We start from the raw sequence: 17,829 nt of genomic DNA, 5'->3' as shown, positions 1-17,829 counted from the left end.
GGCTTCCCGTAAACATGAGAATTGATTTTAAAATTCTTATCTTAACATACTAGGCACTTCATGGGACTGCACCTGAGTATTTTTGTGAACTCATCAGTCCTGATATTCCAACACGCTCTCTTCGCTCTACTAACTCTTCACTTCACCAGCCATAATGTGAGCTAAAGACCATGGGGGAAAGAGCCTTTTCATATAAAGCCCCTACGCTATGGTATGTACTTCTTCTGCATGCACCTATGTTGGGCGATTTTTGTTGATTAAGTCACATTTATTCAAGACTGTCTGTCTTTAATGAATTATTGTATTGCTTTTGGCGTTTGTTCCTACAAATAAAATGCATTATTATTATTATTATTATTATTGTTACATTCGCCTTACCGCGCACGTTTAAACCTCGCCGAAATGATACAGACATAAGTTCAAAAAAAAAAAAAAAAAAATAAATAAATAAAAAAATAAATAAAAAAGGCTCTGGATAAAAGCGCCTGCTAAATGCTTAATTTAATTTAAAAAAATTTCATTTGCATGCAAGTCTTCTGGTAGGACCAAATCATTTAGGGACCTTTTTACCATTCACTGGCGTGATCACTCAAAATTAATCTAAAACTCATCTGCCCTCGTGTTTTGATGCAGGATAGCATGCATGAGTAAAATTACCATCGCCTTTTAAGGACCGTAATACGGAAAACCGGAAAGTAAGTCTCTTTAGAAACCACTTGGAAGCAAATAGCACATAACTGCCGTTAACCCATTTGCTGCAAGCATCGCCAACGGCCCCAGTCTATGTTTCGTTTTCACAGCACGTTAAACATCACTCTCTTACTTGATCTGGATAAGCCGCGCATCAATTGAAGTCCAAAGACTTTGGCTTTTATATCTGACCAATATTTCGATAAAACATAATTCCAGTGATTAATTTTCCATCATGTCAGGAAAACTATTCCTATTCCTGAACGGTAAACGTCAAAGTGTTAGCTCGTGGACAAATGTTGATCATGGATCTAGTCAGAAAGAATCATGAACAGAAACATCTTTATTTTGGGTATATAATTTCTGCCTCCATGCCAAAAAATGGGGGGTATCTTGTAAGGGGTTAACGTTACTGCTATAATCATGTCTTTCGGTACAACGCCTTACAAGACTAAACATGCTCAATCGTTTCCAAAAGCCTCTGTTTCCACAGTCCATAATACAACGTGAAAACAGCGTTCCAAACGTATCCACTCGGGAGTCCGTCTAAAGAGCCCGGAGGCCAAATGAGAGGAAAGATGCTTTTCCAACAGGAACATAATAAGGTGGACAAGGCCTGAGGAATCGTCAAATCAGGCAACAAATTGCTAAGCTGGTAACACAGTAGGCTACCCATCCATTTTTAGCTTGCCCCATCAAATATTACTAACACTTTTTACTCTTCCCACAGCCAACATCTACAGCAGCCGAAGCAAGTAGCCTTTCATGTACCTCCTCACTGCCGCAGCAGTGTCTGCTCCCGCAGGGGCCTTTCCTGTACCTCCCCACCGCCGCTGCAGTGTCTGCTCCTGCAGGAGCCTTTCTTGTACCTCCCCACCGCCGCTGGAGTGTCTGCTCCCGCAGGAGCCTTTCCTGTATCTCCCCACCGCCGCTGCAGTGTCTGCTCCCGTAGGAGCCTTTCCCGTATCTCCCCACTGCCGCTGCAGTGTCTGCTCCCGCAGGAGCCTTTTCCGTATCTCCCCACTGCCGCTGCAGTGTCTGCTCCCGCAGGAGCCTTTTCCGTATCTCCCCACTGCCGCAGCAGTGTCTGCTCCCGCAGGAGCCTTTCCCGTATCTCCCCACTGCCGCAGCAGTGTCTGCTCCCGCAGGAGCCCTTCCCATAACTCCTCACTGCTGTGCAGTGTCTGCTCCCGCAGAAGCCTTCCTACACCTTCTCCCTGCTGTGCAGTGTCTGCTCCCGCAGGAGCCTTCCTACACCTCCTCACTGCCGCGCAGTGTCTGCTCCCGCAGGAGCCTTTCCTGTACCTCCACACTGCCGTAGCAGTGTCTGCTCCCGCAGGAGCCTTTCCCGTTCTCCCCACTGCTGTTGCAGCGTCTGCTCCCGCAGGAGCCTTTCCTACACTTAAATATATATAAAAAAAAAAAAAAATACCACACATCACCTCCGCCTAAAGGCATGCCATGCATCTGAGGTTGCGGTGATAGCATCATGTATCGACAATAGCCAAGACGATATTAGGCCCATTCTCCAACCAACGTTTTTTATAATAATCATTAGGCGGCCTACCTTAATTCGGCCTACCTTAATTAATCAAACCGCTCCGTTATCCCATCTCAGCACTGCATTTCCCGCTCGCCCGTGCCCTCAAAGGACGATGTGAGCCCGTAGGTTTAAAAAAAAAAAAAAAAAAAAAAAAAAAAAAAAAAAAAAAAAAATATCATTGGACAAGCGAGATGATCGTAGTGCCGACTACATGAACTAGCAGTATTTAAATATAGTATTTATACTTAATACCAGTGTATCAGTACTTCCGAAAGTATATATATATATTTTTTTTTGATTATGGGCGATTCCATAGGCTCTTTTCGTGCACCTGCATGGTCAAAATGGTAAATAGTAAGCTCAGACAGTATAAAGAATCTTTCTCTTACTCCACCCATGCACGATTACATCGTCGATATGTACCATCGATCTCACGTGCTGACAATGACCACATCGCCGATACATGGCACCCATTTGGGGTACACTGGCACAGGAAATCCTAATTTATTTTTGCACGCTTAATTTCGGATACTATGACTGCACCAAGATTTTTTCGGACTCATTATCGGAAGCAGCTCATTGGATGTGCTAAACAATTATCCAAGTAAGCCTCACAGCGTCTACCCTCGTAGACAAATAAATCATCCTTAGTATCGAACTCCCTGCCAGGCGCTGCAAGAGGGCTCCCGGTTGAACCAACCTTTGCCTTCTCCATTCAACTATTATAAATCATCCTTAGTATCAAACTCCCTGCCAGGCGCTGCAAGAGGGCTCCCGGTTGAACCAACCTTTGCCTTCTCCATTCAACTATCAGCAAAGCTTACTCGTTTGACAACGCAAATATTCAAATCCTGCCAGATGCTTTCCCACTTAATCAATCTTGGACTTTCCATCCAACCACCAGCGAAGCTTACCCGATTAAAAAAGCCAAAAAAAAAAAAAAAAAAAAAAAAAAAAAAAAAAGCAAAAAGCGACATTTACCTATCGAACACCAATGAGTACATTGCAGCCCAAATAAATTTTCCCTTCGATGGCAAGATGTACCCATTCAATACCGCAAGTTACGCTTTCGCCGAACACTAACGGGCTCTTCGCAGATAAAACAATCTCAATTTTCCCTCCGATGGCTGGAGAGACTACCCATCTGGTGTCGCAAATTTTAATAAATATAATAAATGAAAATACAAATAAATATAGAAAATAAATAAATAAATAAATAATAAATAAAAAGACACCGGATGCTGGCCATAGCCTCCCGACCAGATAACCTTACCTTTTTTCAATCCTATGGCCGGCAAGGCTTCTCTCTTCGATGCCAAGAGCTTGAGCTCCCATCGGATGCTGACGAGAGCCTCCCGGCCAGACAACCTCACCTTTTCCATTCTGCGGCCAACAAGGCTTACCCGTTCGTTGCCTGGAGCTCACACTCCCTTCGGACGTAGGTGAAAGCCCCCGGCTACCTGCTTTTCCATTTCTGTCTTTCGTACGGAGAAGTTTACCCGCCCAACGCATGGAGTTAAGGCTCCCATCTAACGTAGGCGAGAGCTTCCCGGCTAGACAACCTTACCTTTTCCGTCCTTTGGCCAGCGAGGCTTAACCGTTCTATCCGGGAGCTAAGCTCCTGTCGGACGAAGGTAAGAGCCTCCCGGCCGGACAACCTTTTCCGTCCTTCAGCCAGAGAGGTTTACCCGTTCGATTCCTGGAGCTAAGCTCCTATCGGACGTCGGTCCGAGCCTCCTGGCTAGACAACCTGACCTTTTCCACCCTTGGCCAGCGAGGCTTACCCGTCCGATGTGAGTGCTCCCATCGGACGCCGGCGACAGCCTCCTGGCCAGCCAACCACGACCCTACTGTGTGTTTCAGGTTACTAACCTACAAGCAAGCTGCTTAAATGCTGCAAGTACCTAACACACAATAAACTCTCCTTCCTTCCTATGGTCACCAAGGCTAAACCGTCTCTTGCCAGGAGTAGCAAACTCCCTTAAACGCCGACGACAGCCTAACGACCACACAAACTTACCTTTTCCAACCTACGGCCTGCGAGGCTCACCCAGTTTGTCCCCGCCGGACGCTGGCAAGAGCCTCCTGGCCACCTATCGTTACCTTTTCTGTCCGCCATCCGGAGAGGCTTACCCGTTCGATGCGCGTGCTCCCTTCGGACGCCGGCGAGAGCCTCCCGGTTAGACAACCTTACCTTTTCCTTTTCTATGGTCAGCGAGGCTTACCCGTTCGATGTGTGTGCTCCCTTCGGACGCTGGCGAGAGCCTCCTGGTCAGACTTGCTTTACGTTTCCACCCTACGGTCGGCGAGGCTTACCCGTTCGATGTGTGTGCTCCCTTCGAACGTCGGCAACAGTCTCTCGGCCACACAACTTACCTTTCCATTTGACGGTAGGCGAGGCTTAACCGTCCGACGCCACGAGTCTCGTCCCCTCGCCAAATCCTGCAAAAAAAAAAAAAAAAAAAAAAAAAAAAAAAAAAAAAAAGCTACCCTCAGCTACTCTCACATCTTTTAACCCCGTCTGGCGAGGCTTACCCGTTCGATGTTCTGAGTTTGAGGCCCCATCGGATGCTGCGAGAGTCCTCCCAGTCGGGTTTTCCTTTCCAACCCTCCCCGTCCGCCGAGGCTTACCCGTCTGTCGCGTGCGCTCCCTTCAGACGTCTGGCGAGAGTCTCCCGGACGGGCCTATGCTTGCCAGCCGCAAGTGAATCTCATCCAGCCGATGCTGTGAGTCGGGATCTCCCTTCGGATGTTGCCAGAGTCCTCCTTGTCGGCTGGCCCAAAAGCTTTTTATCTGCCTAACCGAGAGGACCCAGACGTCCGTCATCCTGAGTCTCAATCTCCTGTCGGAGGCTTCATGGGCCCTCTCGGTCAGCGTTAGGCCCTTCACCCACTGAATAGCAGGGGCTATCAGCCAGTAGGGCCCGTACGCCGACACCGTGACCTATTCCGGTCGAGGCAACTCGGGTCCTCCCGGTCGGGCACCACAACCACGCCGCTCCTCCTCATCGGCCGGCAGGGCTCACCGATCCAACGCCAAAAAACTCCAGTTGAGCATCGGCCCGAGCCCTACCGACCGGGCGCCAACAACCACGTAGTTCACTAGCTGCAGCTGGTAGGGCCTACTCTCTCAACGCCCAAGTCGCTCCCTCCGGAGTACGTAGGCCCTTCCAGCCTGCCAACGAGATAACTTCTCAGAAACCAAATCAGCCCCCGCCAGTACTCTGCTTTTTGGGGGGCATTCTTTAAACTGGCGGCTGTCCTCCTGTACATTTGCCTTTTTGGGGGGTACTCTAGCTTCGGGCAATTCCCGAGCTCGGAGCCCTTCCCCGGACAGCACGCCAAATACGCATACCATACCTCAGCTAATTATATGTAAGCGTGAACTAGTGAAATGTAATTATCTATGAAGATTCGGGAGGAGCGCGTCAGATACTTAGCCTAATCATCACAGGTGGACCACAATCAAGTAATCAATCCCACAGTATAAATATCGCTGACTTACCTCTATCCATTGACGGTTTATCAGCATCCCTCCTCCACCCCATCTCCTCACTTCAAGTTCACTTTACAATATACGGGGAAGGGGGGGTACTCTAGCTTCGGGCAATTCCCGAGCTCGGAGCCCTTCCCCGGACAGCACGCCAAATACGCATACCATACCTCAGCTAATTATATGTAAGCGTGAACTAGTGAAATAGGAAGTCGCATAAGAGGAGGCAGTTCATTCATCGTGATATAATTGGACATGACTGGTTATGTTCTGCTGTATTTTGGTCAAATCAGTCTGAATGAACAATATAATGCAGTTATTGTGAAGACTAATTTTAACAAGCAAGTAAACACTTCGCACACTTAGATGTAACCACATTGTTAAATCAAAAATAAGACTTGAAATGGCCCGAAAACATTCTCTATGGGAGTTTTTAGTGAGTAATCAGAGCTCTTATCATGCAAAAAAATCAAAAATAGTTAGACTTACTACTAAAAAGAAAAACTGAACATACGATCACAAATAAATTATACTAACTTGATTAGATTCATACACCCTGTAAATGTAAATGTAAAGATTTCAATCCCAGATATACTGTATGGTATTGAACATCCTGTTTTTTGTGTTTGAGCATTCAGAAGGCTAGGTGCCCAAAGCCTGTGCTGATATGAGTATATGGAGAACAATAAATCCATTGCTATTCTTGGACAGCTGTGGTGTATCATTCTTTATAAGCTGATATTACACTCCTCCACGGCAATTGTTCCCTCTGATTGCTTTCAGCGCTCTCCACAATTGTGTATCATCCTATCATTCCGTAAGTAAACACTGGGAGATGGCCTGGCGATGTTGCTGTATCATGAGGAAAGGAGGCAAAGGAAATTGCTTAGGCCCTTTTTCAAAAACCTCCCATCTCATTACGTTCCTGCTGGGCTCAAACAGCCAAATAAATGTGTTGCTTATTGACTCTACAATGGTAAATTTCACACTGCCATTTTTGATGGATTTGTTTGTAAGATCCAATAACTTTCTGGGCTAGGCTTGGCCTTTACATTTTCACATATGGACTTTCATAGGTCTTTCACAGGATGTTCTGAATATGGTAAGTATAGGTGTGTAGTATGCATCATTAGTTTGACCTGCTAGCTAGGAATAATTATAGTTTTTTTGCAGCAATCTTGGACATACTACTTCCACCATCTTGATTGTTCTTTTAACCTTTAACGTACTAACAGCAACCGCGAAAGACAACCCAGAACCTCAAAGTTTAAATAATGATCATAGTTTTAGTACCATGTTGACTAATTTCATCTATGTTAGCTTGGCCTGCTAGCTTAATATATGCTAGCAGTAATATATAACATATTACTGAAGCTAAAATGGTCAAGCTGCAGTTTTGCTCTCAGTTAGCCTTCAGTTTTCAGTTACCCTCTAACTGGTTTCATTTATCTTTTGTTCATCTTCGGAATGCAAATTAAGATATTTTAATGAAATCCAAGAGATTTCTGACCCTGCATATACCTCAACTCAACTACCATACCATGTTCAAAGCCCAGAAAGATAGTAAGGGCATTGTTAAAATTGTGTTAGTGAAAGTGACGTGACATACAGCCAAGTATGGTGACCCATACTCAGAATCTGTGCTCTGCATTTAACCCAACCAAAGTACACACACACAGACTGTTAACACACACCCGGAGCAGTGAAAATTGTTATTCACTCCCCCCACATACAATCCCTGTCAGAATTGAGACTCAAACCCTCAAACTTGGGTTACAAGTCTGACTCGCTATCCATTAGGCCACAACCCTCTTGCAATGTAATAACTATACTAGCATCCAAACAGACGCACAATGACATTTTATTATAAGTGTTTAAATGCTCAAGCTCTGTTCAATGAGATGAATTCTAATGGGCTGTCATTGTTTTTATTGTCCATCAGCTGGAAAAAAAGAAAGAAAGTTATTCCACTGATACTCTATTCTATTTATCATTTTTGTTGAGTGGCCTTTAATGTTTTGAGACAACACTAACCTTCTTAAATTCAAAGATGAAATAGCAGAGTACATAAATGGGTACGCAAATAAACTCTTTTGGTTAACTACAACAAGATATTGCTATTACATGTTATGTTTTTGATCTTGCATTGAGAATGGGAGATTGGCTCTTTCCCAACAGCATTTTTGTTATCTCCTTTGATTCACAACAGAATCGGCCTTCTACTTAACTCCTGTTTTTTTAAAAGATAGTAAAGTGTCTGCTGCTTGAGCACTTGAATCTCAGCAGATGTGGTAGGTCATCCGAACATAGTTCGCCTACTTGTTAAACATGCTTAGCTGCTTTTGCCATTCCATGCCCAACAGTTTATTAGGTTACTGGGGTGGTCCTCTTGTTAAAAAAGTATGTTTCCAAGGTAAGTTAAAGTCTGCTTTTGTGCCACTGGTTTCATCTCATTTCCCAGTGTTCCTGTTCAGTGCACTACATATGCCTTATCTGCTTTTTACCAGAGGGGCATTTATTTATTTGCGACAGCTTGGAAATTGGGGTCTATGACCGTAACTGGTATAGACTCCCGTCTACCCAGGCTTTTGCTGTTCACTCCGACTGTGCGTAATCAAGTTCTGTGTAAATGCAGTGACACTGCTTTGACCTTGTTTATAATCCCTAGGACTCATCTGAAAGTGCTTGCAACTCAAATTTCGAAAGGTTCGACAAAACCATTGACAGTGCTGGCTCAGTCCGCCATCATGTTGAGGGGAAAAAAGGTAAGAAATTGTGCCTCTTTCATAATGTTTGCTTTTGCCAGGCAATTCCTCCCTTCCCTGATAGCGTTGAGCTACTCTGTAAATATTGCACAGTGTGTCTTCATTTGAACCGATGCGACACCACTCACGGTGCCACTGGGAACATGATTAAGAGATTAGTTTCCCTGTTAGTTGCTCTCTGAAGAAGACAGCACAAAACAGTCAAGGTACTCGCAGTGCATTGCAGACTGCAATTTCCTCATGTCCAAGGGATTTTTTTTCTATGAGACAGCTGGATTTTTTGTTGTCTTGTTGGACCGAGAGCATCCTGAAAGCTTGATTACAGAATATGAGCCAGTCATGAAGCAGACAGACATCCCCTTGTGGAAACACATGGTGCTTTTGGCCGATGGCACCCTCTTGCCGTAGTCTGGCTTCCGTAATAGTAATGGCTTCGTTTTCTCTGGCAACTCTCCCAGCGTTACTCTGGCATGTATCGCGTGGCATAATGCTTGGCTGTGTTCTGAACTGCTCATTACATTCCCAGAGGCAAACAGGCCAACCCAAAGATACAAACAAAGGCAGACACAGCCGACAGCAGGGAGACCCCCCCTCCCCACACACACAATGCATGGTGACTGCTCGCATTTCTCTTGCAGCTAGCATGCAGTCTTTAGACCCACTTGCTGATAGCAAGCCATTAATACAGTGAGTTGAGAGTAAGGATGTGCAGAACTGCCTGTTTTTTTAAATCGACTACTTGGTCTTAAGGAAGTCTTGTACAATTTGCCTGTTTTTGGGTTCATTTGTTTCTAGGTTGGACATATTGTTGGGGGGATTTACATGGTTGTGTTTTTGCATTCGAAAACCTCTAGACTTGCATCTGAATGGTTGTAGTAGCAGTGGTTTAAATAGGATGATTTAAATATACGTTCACGAGAGAGAGTCACAGTTACAACAGTTATTTCCATAATGTTAATTAAAAAAATTCAGTTGTATTACTGAAACTGCTAATGCACACTTTTTTCCCAATTATTAATTAGTAGCAGGCTACTGGCTTAGCATTGCGCTCCTGGCATCCCGAGTTTGAATCCCGACTTGAGGACCTTTCCCATGTTGCTTCCTGTCAGCTCTGATCTCTCCTATCATAATAAAGGTGAAAATGCCAAAAATAAATAGAAAAAGAGAGATTTGACTTGGAGACCACTTTCCCAGGAAGTATTTACTGTGCTAACAGCTAAAGCATGCTAACTGAAGTACCACTGTTGAAAATATCAGTTACATTACCAAAGCTGCTACTGCTCAAACTAAGGGCTTAGCATATAAACTTAAGCTTCGTTTCCACCGAGTGGTATGGTACGGTACAGTACAGTATGCAATTACTTCAGTTTCCATTGTCAGAAGTTGTGAATTGTACCAAAATAGCAAATCGTACTATACTGCTTTTTTGGGACCCTTCTGTTGTTATACCTAGCACAGTAGTAAAAAGATATAACTGTGTGATTTGTAATTTTATATTTTCACACACAGTAAACACAGAGCATGTAACACTTTCTTTTTCACGTGAGAATGAAGTTGCTTGCTACTTTCTGGCATAAACCACGCCTATCAAGTAAAGGTTCTTTTGTACTGTCCTGAATCGCTCTGTTCTGTACTGTACTGTTCTGCTTGGTGGAAATGAGGCTTTATTATAGACGGTTTCAACGGCATCAACATAAACAAACGTTACTGCGCATGCGCGCTTTTGTGGACCTAACTTAACTTCCGGTAGACTCCAAATAGAATCAATAACAACAGCCAAGTCCCTCTAGAGTAGATATCTTTTGATAACAAACAAAATATGTTTGCTGCGTGGATCAGGCGGACTTAATGAAAAAGCAAATTCATTCTTTGCCAGCAGGAGATGTTTTAAAGCATAGACATAAAGCGCGAGAAATAGAGGTTTCCCCAGTAACAGCTGTAAACAAAGCAGAGCTGGTACGCTCACATGCTGCTTTATCAGGCATATAACATGCAAGTCCTACTTCAGAAATACAGCGATATAAAAACACCTGTGCTTCGCTTTGATAATTAAACATATAAATGTAAGGAATTATTATTATTAAACGTGCAGTACATACGGTTACGTTACTCATGTTTATTTAATGAAGCCTTTTTGAAAATCGATCAGTTTTAAAATTGTGGCGAGTCTCCAAAAATAAATAAATGTATGGGAAACACACCCCGCAGCACAACCACCTGAGCCCAACTTAAGTCTACTCATCACCTCAACTTTTGTTTGTAGATGGCACCGCAGCCAGACCGATATACACAACACAGACCGGAAGATAACTTAGGTCCCGGCGCATGCGCCTGATGAAACCATCTATAATGACAGTTGGTTAAGAATAGCTGTTTTGATAAGTTCAAACAAAGTTTTGTAATAAAACTTTTTTTGATCAGTCAAGGAAGAAGATAGAATGTTGTACAATGGCTAGCAGTTCTGCACCATTTTTTCCCTTGACTTTTCCAATCTGTCATCTTCTCAGCTCATGTGGCCTTATGGGATAGAAAAAGTATAGCTCGCCTACTTGTTTAACATAGCAACAGGGCATTAAAGGGAATGACTCATAGGCAACTTTTCAGAGAAGATTTGGCTGTGCTAACAGCTAAAGCACAACATGCTAATTAGCGAACAGCCACTAAAAATACAAAAACTAAAGAAAAATCTACATGAAAAAAATCTACATAAGGATTGCTTATTAATGAGTTAGTTGTTAGACAGTTAGTCCTGGGTATGCATACTGTATATTTAGCTGCTTGCTGAACCAGATCAAGTGCTTGTTTCCACAACTTTGTCCAGGTACACACTTGGTGGATAAATCAGCATTTTGGGGTTAATATAATCATTTTCAATTAATTTGTGTTTTCAGAAGAGCATCAAAGTGAGTCTCCGAATTAACCAGATCTGCAGTGAGGTGGCTTGGGGTTTTTTGAGCATGAACGAGAGGATATTAATTCATCTTGACTGCGAAGAGATGGCATGTCGTGTGCTCTGGAACCCCAGGATGTGTAAGCTGTTAATGAAGTGCTGTTAAAAGAAGCCAAGGAACACAGAGTCCCAGCGTCATGCTGAATGTCAGCTGTGGTTACAAATCATCATCTGGCTACATGAGCCACAACCCTTCGATTGGGAGTCTGACTCTCTAACCATTAGGCCACGACTTCCCCAATTTCTGTGTTATTTCTCTGTTTCTAGCACAACCACATGAAAATAATGATTATTTCTATGCAGATTTTCCTTGAATACTTCCTCCATCTGCAGTTGGCTACATTCATGGCTACATGTCTTGCCCCTTAACTCACGCCACTGGTTGAGCTAATAATGCGGCATCAGGCAGGTCTATATGTTTCCATTATTACACTTTAAGAGGCAACAAATGACTGACTTATAGTTATCTGTATGTATTAAACTGGGAAACAAGAACACATTTTGATGTAAAAAAAATTAGTTTGACCTTTTCGTTTTTTCAGTTTTCATTCAGCCTGTCTATGCATATTAAAGGTAGTTAAAGATAGTTGGATCGTAAATGAAAATTCTGCATTATTTATATATCATTAAATGTCGAAGTCTGACACGGAAGAGAAGAATTTGTTGAATAAAGCCATTATTCTTCTTTTCCTCGCACACAAAAAATATTCTCGTAGCTTCATAACATTACGGTTGAACCACTGATGTCACATGGGCTATTTTAACAATTTCCTCACTATGTTAATGGGTCACAAAATGTTTCAGTTGAGCTGCAGTCTATGCAGGGTCAGAAAGCTCTCAGATTTCATAAAAAAAAAAAAAAACATCTTATTTTGTGTTCTGAAGATGAACGAAGGTCTTTTGCGTTTGGAAAAACATAAGGGTGAATAATTAATTACATTTTGGGTGAGCTATCCCTTTAAAGGCAGCAGCAGTTCCAGTTTTGGCTCCAAACAGTGTAGCAGTAAAGTTTCATCTTCAAAACGGTGCATCAATAGCAAATATTTTGCATGATCTCAAAATACCCAAGTTTTTGAGTACATCTCTTCCATGGAAATGTACAGTGCAGTGTGCGTGACTGATTCCCAACGCTGCCTTTATCTGCAACGTCAGCTTATTTCCACTTCACAGCATTAGTTAAGAGTGTGCCAGGCTTGAATATGTCTTTCTTCAAATTATCTTACCACATGAGATCTTGCTCTGATGTAAATCCAACATTAAAGCCCATCTCAACCTCTCCTGCAGCGTAAGTCCAGAATTGAAATGACTTGTAGCTTATTGGATTTTAAAAAAGGATGACCATGGCTTCATTTTCCCACTCATGAAATTCATGAGCTCAAGTCTCATGGTCCTTGACCTCCTTTGAAATGATAAATCAGCATTCATATTTCCTCCATCCAGAATATTCAAGGGAATATTTCAATATAAATGTGTGTAGTTGCATAACTGGATGGTTCCCAAGCCTTGTGCTCTCATAAGGGCGGTTTGTGTGCTCTTTTTGTTTATGGTAAACAGGAATGCGGCAGCCTTGCATATTGGATATGGAAGACGTTTACACGTGGCTTTGTGGACACCACTGAATCTTTGTGCAAGGCTAGGGACCGTCTATCAATAGCTGTCCGTGAAAATTAAGTGAGGTCAAGTAACTACTTTTGGTGAAAAGATTTTAGTTTTAAAGGTAGCAAACAGGATTCAGAAATTTGATTTAAATTTAAGTCGAGTTAAATTGAAAAATTAATATTTAGAACTGCTTTAAGTGTAGCTTTTAATAAAACATTGAATTTCTCAGAAATGAATTATTCAGACATGTGATCAAACACATAACATATTAATAACCAATGTTTCAGATGACTTCTACAGACATTTGTGTAATTTATTTCATCTGATTAACATGGTGGAAAGACACTTTATTTCCCACAGGGCTTTTACTTCATTTATTGACATTTGTGTTTGTTAATTAATCAGACGTGTAATAAGTATAAGATAACATCGAGGTTCTCAGTATGAATTACTCAAACATGTAATAAATTAAGTTCACAAAACAAAACAAAAAATATTTGTATGAAATTCTTGTTTTTAAACATACAAGCTGAACTGCTCTATTATTAAAATGTCAATTTTGTCCACAGCATTTTATTAAAATGTGTGTATATGTGTGGGTGTGTAAACACTTTCCTGAATTTAATTCTGGAAATAGTACTGGCAGTTCCCTCTCATTGGGATGCCCTCTGGCTTTCTGGCTCCCTCTCCTCCCCCTCTCTCTCTTTGCCTCCCAGTAGGGGCCCATTTGGACCCCGTGGGACTCCAGCTATGCTCTGCTCTGCAGGACTTCAATCACGACCGCCTCTGGAGGCGTTGGTTAAGTCTATCGCTTGCACTCCCCTCACACACACACACACACACAGGGTGCAAGTTAGGTCCTGTTCTGACAATGTCATTCACTGCTAAAAGAGAAGAACAGCCTAAGTTCAGCATGGTCAACTTGATGTCTGAGCGACATCGAATATTTTAGTTAGTTCTGCCTTTCTGCCTCATGGTGATTTCACAGCAGCATGTCACTTTTTATTATTGTGTAATGCATCTCTGCCAAACTATGGCATGTTAAAACATGAAACGCTACACAGTCGGTAGTACCATGGGAACTGGCTAGTTAGCCTCCAACTACTGGAATCAGTGGTGGGGAGTAACTGACTAAAAGTACTACTTTTTTTGTATTTCAGTTGTTTACAAAACAGTATAGCTTCTCCGGTAAAAATCTTCTTGTTAGCAAGTTACGATAGCAAGCTGTTGATGCAACATTTACTAAATATTCCAAATATTTAATTGTAATTCTAAATATTAAAGGGGTGGTTGATTGCGATTTTACCTTTTTTTTAATGTTAGTGTGTAATGTTGCTGTCTGAGCATAAACAATATCTGCAAAGTTTACGATCGTGAAAGTTCCATCCAAACGGAGATATCGTCTTTTAAAATTCTGGCAGTTTAATGCCTACAAAAATGGCTCGTTGTAGTCCCTACTTCTCGGGCTACTTCTCGGGTTCATTACGTTACAAACCCAGAAATTTACATAAACATGCAACAAAGGGGGCGGGGACATGTTGCGCAGCTTTAGAGTAGAGGAAGATTTGATTCCATGCTCAAATCTAATGGTGCACGAAAACATCTATTCATATATGACTTGGGATTCTGTCTTCTAGCGATTCTATTGGATGGACAAATTTCAAAATCAATGTTATAAACCAGCAGTTCTTAATACTGTTCCCTATGTCCCCCTACGCTCTCTCTCTCTCTCTCTCTCTCTCTCTCGCTTTCTCTCTCGATCATCATCATGTCAGATCCAATAAACTGTTCCAAATTACAGACAATAATTTTTTTACATAGCTATGAGAAGCACTGATAATGGACATGCGTGTGGTTGCTGTGCTGTATTAAAGCTTTTATCAGGATAAACCTTTATATTAAAAGCTAACATAAGCAGCAGCATTTACAAATAACAGCGTAACTAAAAGTATGAGACAACACCAAACAAACAAACATACCATTAAGAGCTGTAACTGCACAATCCTCATCACTAATATCATCTAGTATTTCTGAGGGAGGGGCTTCATAAATAACAGGATTTTTTTTTTAAATGAAGCATTAACACATATTAGACTGCACCCCATAAACACAATCAACCTTTGAATAGAATGATTTTCTTATTTTGCCTAAATATAATATTTTTTTACAATTTAGTACTGCCCTTCAGAGTCTACAGAAAATAGGTAAGTTACCCAAAAGACAAAGTAAGTTAAATCTACCCTGATCTACAAATTCAAAAAGTTTTCACCTTCAGGCTATTAATGTATCACGTTTCCTTCTGAAGCATCAATGAGCATTTGAACCTTCTGTAATAGTTGCGCATGAGTCCTTCAGTTGTCCTCAGTGTGAAAAGATGGATCTCAAGATCATACATTCATTGTTGGAAAGGGTTCAAATACTCAAAAATGCTGGAAAATCAAAGGCTTTGTGGGACCTGAAGGATTTTTCTGAAGAACAGCAAGCAGTTTAACTGTTCAGGACAAAGAAGGCACTCATGAACAACTATCACAAAAAAACAGTGTTTTTATAGTGACTTTACAGCGGCCTGACAAGGACAATTATAGTACCAAGCTACATGCTAACAAGCTAACTCCTGTGTGTAATTTTATCCCATTTAATTTCAGAGCTAAATGTCATCTGGTTTTTAAAAAAAATGCATTCAATGTAATTAGCTATCATTTGTTAGTGAGTTATACCCAACTATTTGTCATTTACCTGCTTGAAGTTCTGATTAGCATGTAGCTTGCTAGCTACAGTTTCAAAGATGCTTCAGATTGGAGGTACAAGTATCTCTTTATAATTAATGTTCATTAACACACAGTGCCTCCAAGTGACTCAGATTACCTAACACAGGGTTATGTCACCATATGGAACAAGCCATCCAGCACTGAGCTTGATAAACGCACATAAACATGACTATTCTCGGTGCTTCTCAATTTTTTCCTGTGGCCACTTTATCACCTTGAAAGCATTTTAACAGGGTTTAACACCCTGAGGGAAAACACACACGCGCGTCAAGGTGACCTCCCCCAAGTGCCATGGGAAGACCCTTGCCTTCGCCACATCGAGTGTCCCTATCACGACTTTATTTGGCTACGAGCTGTTCTCAGTAATGCAGATGGTCTCACCGGACGGAGCTCAAACACGTCCAGGTGCCCTTTTGCTGCCCTCCACCAAGGTTTGTTGCTTCAAATAAAGCGTGACGCACTCAGGCGCTTCCACATCTCCGAAAGGTCAGTCAGTCTTTTTTCCTTGAAAAAGAAGACAAAGGATGTTTTTCTTCTGCTGCCCCAGAATTCCCCTGTCTCTTCACTGTTCTCGAACCATTTTTCACAGCTGCCACTCAAACGAAGCCATCTTAGAGCTTTTAAAGCTCAGGCTGAGGTGTGTGAGGGTGTTGAAGTGTGTTTCAAAAAACACCCACATCTAAAGCTGGCTGAAGCCATTAGGAGCAGAGACAGCTTTGTGATATGTGCATTGTTATCTGGTTGCTTTTTTTTTTTTTTTTTTAAAGGTGCAAAATAGTCTCAGTGGCGTATTCTGGACAGACACTGATTATGATTCAGTTATGTAGTCTCTTTGTGACTTTATGTCTTTAAAGGTTGCCTTCAACAAAACCAAGAGGTATTTTCTTTCTTACTTCTTTGAAAGAAGTTTCTTGTGTTCACCAGGGCACAATTATTTGCTCAGAAATACAGTAAAAACAGTAATATTGTGAAATATTATTACAATGTTAGTAATATTATTCCTGTGATGGCAAATCTGAATTTTCTCCATTCTAAAGTGTCACATGAAATATTTCGTAATTTGCTGATTTGTTGCTCAAATATTTTATGCAAATATATTTAACTTAAATATTAGCCAAAATATTTGGAAAAATCCCGTACTTATGTCTTTGGCGTATGCTTATTATGGTTCATGATCGTTATCTCACATACTATGTAGGACAGATAGGATGTGAACAGGGATGAAGGGCCTCTCACACTTATAGTCCAGTGCATGTGTAACTCCTACACCAATAAAAATACTTTGCCGTTATTGCGAGCAGCTGCAGTGGTGTGGCGCTTCAAGTTTTGGCTTAACGTGGCAGATGAATGTAGCTGAAATGGCCATTGTTCAGAAGCGGCTGGTTATTTTAGGGATGCAGTTTTCTGCTTCTCCTCTTACTGTTGCTATCTGGTTTACTTTCTGTTGTAATAAATGCCTCTACTGTCATTCCAATCCTCTATGGCTTTTCTTCCATAGATATGTTTAGGTAGATGCCACATTAAGCCGCTCCAGACAATGTTCATTTGGTACGATCAGTGTGTCATCACTCACACATAAAAATATAAGAGTTTCAAGATGCCACAACATTGCGATTTATTGCAATATATATATATATATATATATATATATATATATATATATATATTGAAAACATGTCTCAGTGTTTTTGTCCATTTAGTAAAGGTCAGTGGGTCTAAATGTGTCTGAATCAAGTCTGATATGCTAAGAATGTCATCATTTAGATTTATCTCATGACTATGATTAAGTCCTAAGGTAAGTCGAAGCTGAGATACTATAATCACGAGATATACATAAAAACGACGCACTAAATAATAAGGAAAAACTCAAAATACTGTCATCAGATGCTGTTATCATTTTGAGAAAGCTGAAATTGGGTCAAAATTGACAGTTATTCTTTGTGATAGTTATGACTTTTTATTATCGATTTTGACTTTTTACATCTAATATCTCACAATGTAGGATTTTAGTCATTTTGATT

The sequence above is a fragment of the Carassius auratus genome, chromosome 22 (genome assembly GCF_003368295.1).
Source record: "Carassius auratus strain Wakin chromosome 22, ASM336829v1, whole genome shotgun sequence".
NCBI classification, from domain to species: Eukaryota; Metazoa; Chordata; class Actinopteri; order Cypriniformes; family Cyprinidae; genus Carassius; species Carassius auratus.
Note: the sequence above shows the minus strand (reverse complement) of the source record.